This window comes from Urocitellus parryii, chromosome 2 (assembly GCF_045843805.1).
Source record: "Urocitellus parryii isolate mUroPar1 chromosome 2, mUroPar1.hap1, whole genome shotgun sequence".
Taxonomy (NCBI): domain Eukaryota; kingdom Metazoa; phylum Chordata; class Mammalia; order Rodentia; family Sciuridae; genus Urocitellus; species Urocitellus parryii.
The window spans coordinates 51,530,296-51,538,171 of record NC_135532.1 but is presented as its reverse complement, the minus strand read 5'-3'; the positions used below and the strand labels follow the sequence as shown (position 1 = coordinate 51,538,171).

The window sequence follows — 7,876 nt, the reverse complement described above, 5'->3', positions numbered from 1 at the left end:
GTTGTTATTAGCATAACATTTGTGCTTATTGTTATTCAGCATTTATGTAGCACCTTGATATTTTCAGGTTTTTAAATAATCACATAGTTATTTTCAGCTAATATGCAGTGTTAGGGTCTGTAAACAAGTCAAAATGGCACAAATGTTAAGGTCTGTAAACAAATCAAGATGGCACCTGGCATTTTGCCAGGGGGAGTGGTTTGTGAAATAACGCCAGCGAGCCATTAAGTGTGGAGATTCCTTATTGGTTGACTGCTGTATATAGTTTATGTTAATTAAGATAAGCTGTATGTAATGTATATATACCCCTCCTGTCCTACAATAAACGGCTCCCACTCCTGCTGTATCAATGTACACAAGAGCTTGGTGCTGATAACGCCAAGGTTGCAGGTTTGTTCCGCGTACGGGCCATCTGGGGCTGCCCGGGACACTGCAGGAGGAAGACGGCCAGAGTCCCTGAAGTTTGATCATTTCCAAGGCCAGGAATTACAATGGTTCTCCCACACCTGGAAGCTAATAAATAATAAGCACTATTAAGGCTTATTTCAAATGTAAAAAAAAAAACCTTGAGATAATGTACTAAATTGTTCAGAAGGTTGTTTTCTTAGCACCTGCTGGAATACTACAGGATTTTCTTTAACATCATTGCTGTAGTTCCTGCCTTCATCCCAGTGCCAGTGAGGTGGAAGAATTTCCAGTGTTGCTGAGAACCAGACGAGACTAGCTGCCTGCAGAACTTACCTGGACTCTGATTTACCTGGACTGTGAGTTAATCTATTGAGACACTGCTTTACCTGGACTGAGACAACAAACTGTATCTTTGCTAACAGTGTCATTGCTGGTATAATTTTTCCAAGGGCTTCTTGCATGGAGCCATCAATTGGCTTGGTATTGTGGCATTTTGTATCCTCCCCTTCTGCTTGTAGCAGATTATTTATGGTGTTTCTGTAAAAACCACTATGGTCATTATTTAAATTAAACAAAAGAGGGAAATGTTAGGGTCTGTAAACAAGTCAAAATGGCGCCTGGCATTTTGCCAGAGGGAGTGGTTTGTGAAGTAACGCCAGCGAGCCATTAAGTGTGGAAATTCCTTATTGTTTGACTGATGTATCTAGTTTATGTTAATTAAGATAAGCTGTGTGGAATGTATATATACCCCTCCTGTCCTACAATAAACGGCTCCCACTCCTGTTGTATCAATGTACACAAGTTGCTCGTCACCCCCCAGTTATTTTTCTGCAGCTGGACTGCGGCAATGCAGAACTCTTAATTGCTAATAAAGATATTAGTAACAATTCATTCATCTATTTAATCTAGAATCTGTGTAAACTAGATTATTTTCATATGCAGTTGCCAGAAAACTCTATAGGATGAAAAATTGGCACATGATTTCTATATAGTTCCTTTATATTAGGGTACCACTCCAGATAATTTTTTTAATCAAGCGAGACACTGGGCATTCTTTAAATTTATTTTCTTCTTTAATATTATTTCTATTGGCCTTTCACTATTCCTCAATGACAAGCTCCTAATGACAAGTAGTACATTAAGTTGTGAAATACTTTAAACTATAAAATTGGACTGAAAATAGTCTAAATGTAAAATGCAACAGTAATCAAGTTAAATATGGGGATCTAAAATGTAGAAGTATGTTTTTGCTTTTGTTTTTGCTATGAAATTTAACAGTTAGTAATAATAATACATATGGAATTTATCCACATTTACTTCAAGACTGCTTTACTTTTGATAGACTAAGGTAAATCCTTTTCAAGGTAATATTATCACTTAGCCTTATATAAAAGAGAAATTTTCTATGTACAAATATGGAGGTGTTTCTATTTTATGAATCTCTACTTATACTGGTGCTTATTTGGTCATATTCTTTTCAATATACACTTTTCATACACATATCTACATTGATTACTCCGAATAAATTAAATATGCAGTCACAACATAATAATGAAGCTAGTTTAAAGTCAAGAGATTGCTACTAAAACCTTCTGTGATAAAGTCTATAAATGTCAGTTTCTCTTCTACTATGCCAGAACTTTAGAATTTCAATCTCTTAGCACTACTAAGCTCCCATTTAAATTATTATGGAAGGTTTTTTTTTTTGTTTGTTTGTTTGTTTTTTGCCTCCCTGGTCTTTCACAACCTTTGATGTGATCACATGTCCTTGTCTCTTTTCTTTAATCTTTTCATTTTCTCTTTTTCTGAAGATTTCACCTGTACAACAAAAAGTGGTGCAATCTCTGCCATTTCCATCAAAGAATTTTTTATGTTAACCTTAAAACTATATGATGGGAAAGCTGTGAAAATATATCAGGTGAAGCCAAAGTCACAGTGTAACTTCACAACATTGGCTTAGCCATCAATTTTCTCTCAGGAATTTTGTCCTAGACCATTGTATTACAAGGACCTCAAAGTAGAAATAGAAGTAATGTATCACTAAAGAAAGAGGATGTAAAGTGGTATTACTGATTTAATGAATGAACTACTTAAATTATAGCCATGTAATTGAGGAAAAATCAAATGCTTAAAAGAGACACCAAGAGATTGTTAAGAATTTTTGTTCTCTCTTTAAGTAACAATTTTTATGGTATTTAGAAGGTTTCTTCCAAGAAATTTTCAAAGGGAAAAATACTCTTCCTTACTGAAATGTTAACTGCACCTGTGCACCTGCCCATTGAGTAAACATTAAGAGTATGAATATAAAGTGTTGTGTATGTTTATAAGTGTGTGCATGTTTGAGGGGACATATTTCTCTATGGATCTGTGGAAATCAAAATCATAAGTAAGAAAATTCTGATTTCTAGCAAGAAATCAAATAATTGGGTTTTGGCTACTTGGTGGTGGTTGACATGCAGGATTTTACCCTCCTACTACGAGAAAAAAAGGGGAAAAATGGCTCCAGAATTCATAAAACAGTTTTGACAAGGTTTCATAATTTATTATAAAATTTGAGTTTACCATATTTGAAATACTAAGTAGGGACTGTCAAACATTTTTAAAGCATATGAATGAATAGTGTAAGATTAATATATAAATAAAACCTTCTCTAGGGAGACAGTCCAATATATGGTGAGAAAGACCCAGTTTGGTGGGATTTTACACCAAAATAAACATGGAAATCTTTGAATATAAAAAATACTCAAAACAAATTAATCAAAAGTTCTTTATAATTAGAATGTAGCAAGGACTTAACAACTTTCATTATCCCCACTGATGATACACTACAAAGAAACATATTTTACAGTAATTTTATGATCATTTCTCAATTCATATATTTGAAATATTTGTTTTTACAGTTGAGAAATGAAAGACAATCTCATATACAAATATATTTTTATTTGGCCACACAAATTATTTCTATTACTATTTTGCAAAGACTGATAGCAGTGAATTGGCTTGGTATATTTGGATATGTAATTTATACTCAAACACACTAGAATGCAAGTACCCTGGAGTAGCTTTGGTTTGGTGTTGTTCTGTGGACCATTTTTATCTGTAACTAGAATCTGGACAATATAGAATATAAGAAAAACAGAAAGTGCTTTGCAGATTTTAAAATTTTACAAAAGAGTGGTGTAGGTAATGTTATATGATAGTATAAATGTGCCACACATGCGTTATCTCATGAACACACATACAAATACATACACATCTGTCTGTTTAGAATACAGTATGCTGGTACTGACATTAGCAAATATAAAATAGGCATGGAAATATTAGTTGATTAAATGTCAATAAAACATTAAAATGACCTGAGGGGGTGAAAAGAGCTTTGGTGAAAAGAGCTTTAGTGTGAAAGTAGAACACTGTATCACACTTCTAGGTAGCATTTGTATGGGGAAATACTTTGGCTCTTTATTAGTAACCAAGTTCAAGAAGAGGGTTTTTCCAGTAATGTATGAGGTTAGTTCTTGTTGTCTTTACCTATGGAAAAGCAATAAAACAGTTGGAAGACTCAAAAAGCATCAATGAATTTTGAATAAAGAAATCTGGGGTCTAGAGGACTACAAAGTTTTGTTGCTATTCAAAAATTCTATTAAGATTTTATCTACAAATTTCTTACTAGAATTTGAAAACTTTTCCTGTGTTATTTTGAATTGTTACGTAAAAATATGGATCTTTTGTAATTAATAATATAATGTGGCTTTAAAATACCATTTTTTATATAATTAGGTTTATTTCAATACTTATATCTTGAACACTTATTTTTTTTACCAGAACCTTGTTTAATACTAGAAATACAAAGATAAATGAGAAGCTTTGACTTACTGGGAGCTTATAATATAAGGGGGACATAGTTATTATATAACCCTACTCTTACGTTTGCTATATGATATAGTATGTCATATAAAAACAAAGAAAGGTTATTTAGTATTGAATTTATTCTTAAGAATAAATCTCCTCTTTTTTTATTCTTGAAAAAATCTTCAAGAACAAAAATAGTCCAATTGTGAAATTAAAATACACAGAAAATCTGACTACATTTGCCAGGATAGTTTTATTTCCTCTGGAAAATTTAGTTGACTATAAAAATGGAGTGAAAAGTAATCTTTTTGTTGTTTTGTTTTAAAGCACTTGAGAGGATAATACCCTGTTTTCCTACTGGAAATTTGTGTGTGTGTGTGTGTGTGTGTGTTGTGTGTGTGTGTGTGTGTGTGAGAGAGAGAGAGAGAGAGAGATTACAAATTTGTATGAAGTATTAAATAAAGATGTCTATTTTTAAAATGTGGATACTGTTAAAGAACATTCTGAATCTATTATGAAATTTTAATATTCAGTAGATTTATTATATCTTCAAAATGTGTTTATAGTTACCATGATTAACTAACAGTGACCATTTTATATTAATAATGTTTCTGAGACCAGAAATCTGAGCATCACTCTTGAATTTTCTCTCACCTTCATACTCTGCATCCAATCCATCACAGGCTCATTCCAAGTCTACCTGCATAATAGGATTCAAATCCATTCATTTTTCCTATCCTTCATTGTCTTTTTCCTCAGACTATCATCATTTATCTCTCTCCTAAAATACTGCAATTACCAATATGCAAATGCTTTGTTTTTTCTCTCATCCAATTAATTTTTCCACAGCATAAGGAATTATCTTTCAAAAACAACAAATCTCATCAGGTTATTCCACTGCCTAAAGAACTTTAACGGTATTAATAATATTCGTAGCTTGAAAATTGCTTACAAAGTGAACATAAACTCTCTTACCACAAAAAACGATACTGAGGTAATGCATATGTTAATTAACTAAATTTAATTATCCCACTATGTATATATACTTTTAAACATATGTGAATATGGTAAATATGTAAAAATTTTATCTGTCATTCAAAACAAAAACCTTAACAGATCTACAAAGTTTTAGAAAAATGTCTCAACTTTGTACCAGAGGTTACAAAATCTGCAATGATCAAATCTCTCCTTACCTTCCTAGCTCACCCACTTCTCTGTGCCTTTTCTATTAAGAATTTGTTTAGTTAGGAATTTTCCATCATTTCGCATTATCTGTCTTCTAACAAAAAAGCTAAAATCACTGTCATGTTTTCTATTCATCTCTAGGATTGGAGCTTATATGTTACCTTATTTCTCCATCCATGATCCTCTAGATCTATACTGCTTTTATTACAGTACCTGCCACACTGTGTGTTGATCTCTTCTTCACTTTCACTCATTACAGTGTAACCTCACTGATGGAAGAAATTCCAAGATCAAGGCCCAGCACAGGTTTTTTATATAACCTAGCTAAAGAGATAATGGACTTTTTATACATGTTTCCTAAAAACAAAATAAAAATATCAAGATTAAATTGACCAAGGAAGTCTCAGCTTAAAAACAGATCTTCTCTACAATATGAGACATATTCTTTTCATTCTTGACTTAGGTTTATTTAAAACAGCTTTCAAGAAGACAATTATCAAGTGAGCTGAGAACTTTGAGAAGCCAGCCTGGACTGGAAATGAAAATGTGACTTCTAAGTTCATTAGCTCTTCTGCTAGATTTGCTTTACAGAAAATAAAGACAAATTGAATGTCTAGATATGCTTTTTAAGTCTGCACTCTTCCTTCATTCCATCATCTTAAGGTTGAATTTAATCCTTAGATTACTAGATAGTAATCCAATGATTCAGTTAAATTTGGGCTTCTGATTCATAAAAATAAAAAGACTTGCACTGCATCTTCCTACTGATTGACTTTCTGAGCCATGTAAATTATCTTATGACATAGTGACATATTACTACAATGTCTGATCTCCCTGGTAAATTGGGATATGAACATTTAAGGGGACTGGGATTCTAATTTTGTTTTGCATATTTCTGTACCATAAGATAATAATATGTTTTCCCATTGGAAAAAAAAATTACCACTGGCTAGGGGAGGAGGCATGGGAGACAGTGGAGGCTGTGGATGTTCTGCAGCTCTGCATTCCTAGGACCCTTAGTGCCAGCCCCACAAGCCCATGGAGATTAGGAAGTGGCTGCCTGAATTATTTTCCAAAGGATAAATATTATAAATAATTACATCTAGAAACTAACCAAGAAGATCCTTTTGGTGTGTGTGTGTGTGCGGGGGAGAACACAACTTCCATCAATTACCAGGAATGCTGCTGCTCAGATGCCACGTGAAATAAACTCCTCCTCCTCAGGCTTCCTGTAGGTTTTGTGCCATGAAGGGGGAAAATGCAGAGCAAACTCAAACCCAGAACTTATAAAAACAGATAGTTATGGCCTTTAATTGAAAAACTGGAAAAGTGGTGGAAAGGTTCAAAGGACATGAATGAAAAATCACCAAGGTACCCTGTATTCCCCAGTCACATCAGTTCTTCAGTGCCTCTCAAGATGGTCCTGTTGTAGGACTTACATGATTCCTCACAGGCAAGGCAGCAGCTATCCCACCTTACAATTTTGGTTGTTGGGTTTTCTATAAACCCAGACATGTCAAAGCTTTGCACTGGCTCTTGGGACACCACCTTGCTCCTGTGGGATGTGGAAAGTGGACAGTGTATGGAAAAAGCATCTGCTTCCAGGAACCTGTCACTCACCTGTGCTGGCTGGGTCCTTACATACATTCCCGTCCTCTAAAAATAAACCATCTGACTATGGAATGGTTAGGGGTTGTGGGTGGCTCACAGGTTTCCCACAAAAAAAGCACATTCACAATCACTGTGAAGTCAAATGGATGGACACGTGTATATCTCCTGCAGCAATGGCTTTGGAGGTGAAGGCTATGAAGCCACACTGTGGGATGTGAGGCAAAGAGTATAATATGTGAGTATAAGCGACTCTCCAGACAATTGCATCCTGTGTCTTTCTTCTAAGAGCATTGGCCTTAGTGCCTGAGATTAATGTCTCATCGCATGACTCTAAGGTGAATATTGGAACCAAGATACTGGAGCTTGCCTTTTCACCTTGTCTGTGGATGGATCTGGATCCTTGACTCCCCCCGGCTGTTGGTGATACTGTCTCATTATGTGCAAGATTTAACAGAGGAATTGACTTTCTCAGAGTGGATCACAGCCAAGGGCTGGAACTAAAGGAAGAAGAAGCATTCTGAAGCTGAGAGATATGCACTGGACAATATCAAACTATCACTGCTCCTTTCTATGACTTTGTCTTTTTTTATGTTATATTGGGTTAGGGGGATGAAAAGTAGGCTGGTGTTCTTTGCTTATATGCACTTAGAAGGAATGTCAGTGTTTGATATCAATTTAAGTTCAGTGGTTCGGAATCAGTTATATATTTTAGAAACATGGACTAAACATAAAGTTTGTAATTAAGTTAAATCCAAATGCAAAGTTTTAGTGAGCTTTTGGGCCTACTCTTTTTTAAAAAGAATATTTTACTCAAAATGATGAT

At 34.4% G+C, this 7,876-nt stretch overlaps 1 pseudogene; it reads left to right on the top strand.

Moving 5' to 3' along the window:
* The first annotated feature begins 6,621 nt into the window (after window positions 1-6,621).
* LOC113199687 (WD repeat-containing protein 31 pseudogene) lies at window positions 6,622-7,574 on the top strand (annotated as a pseudogene).
* The last annotated feature ends 302 nt before the right edge of the window (window positions 7,575-7,876 follow it).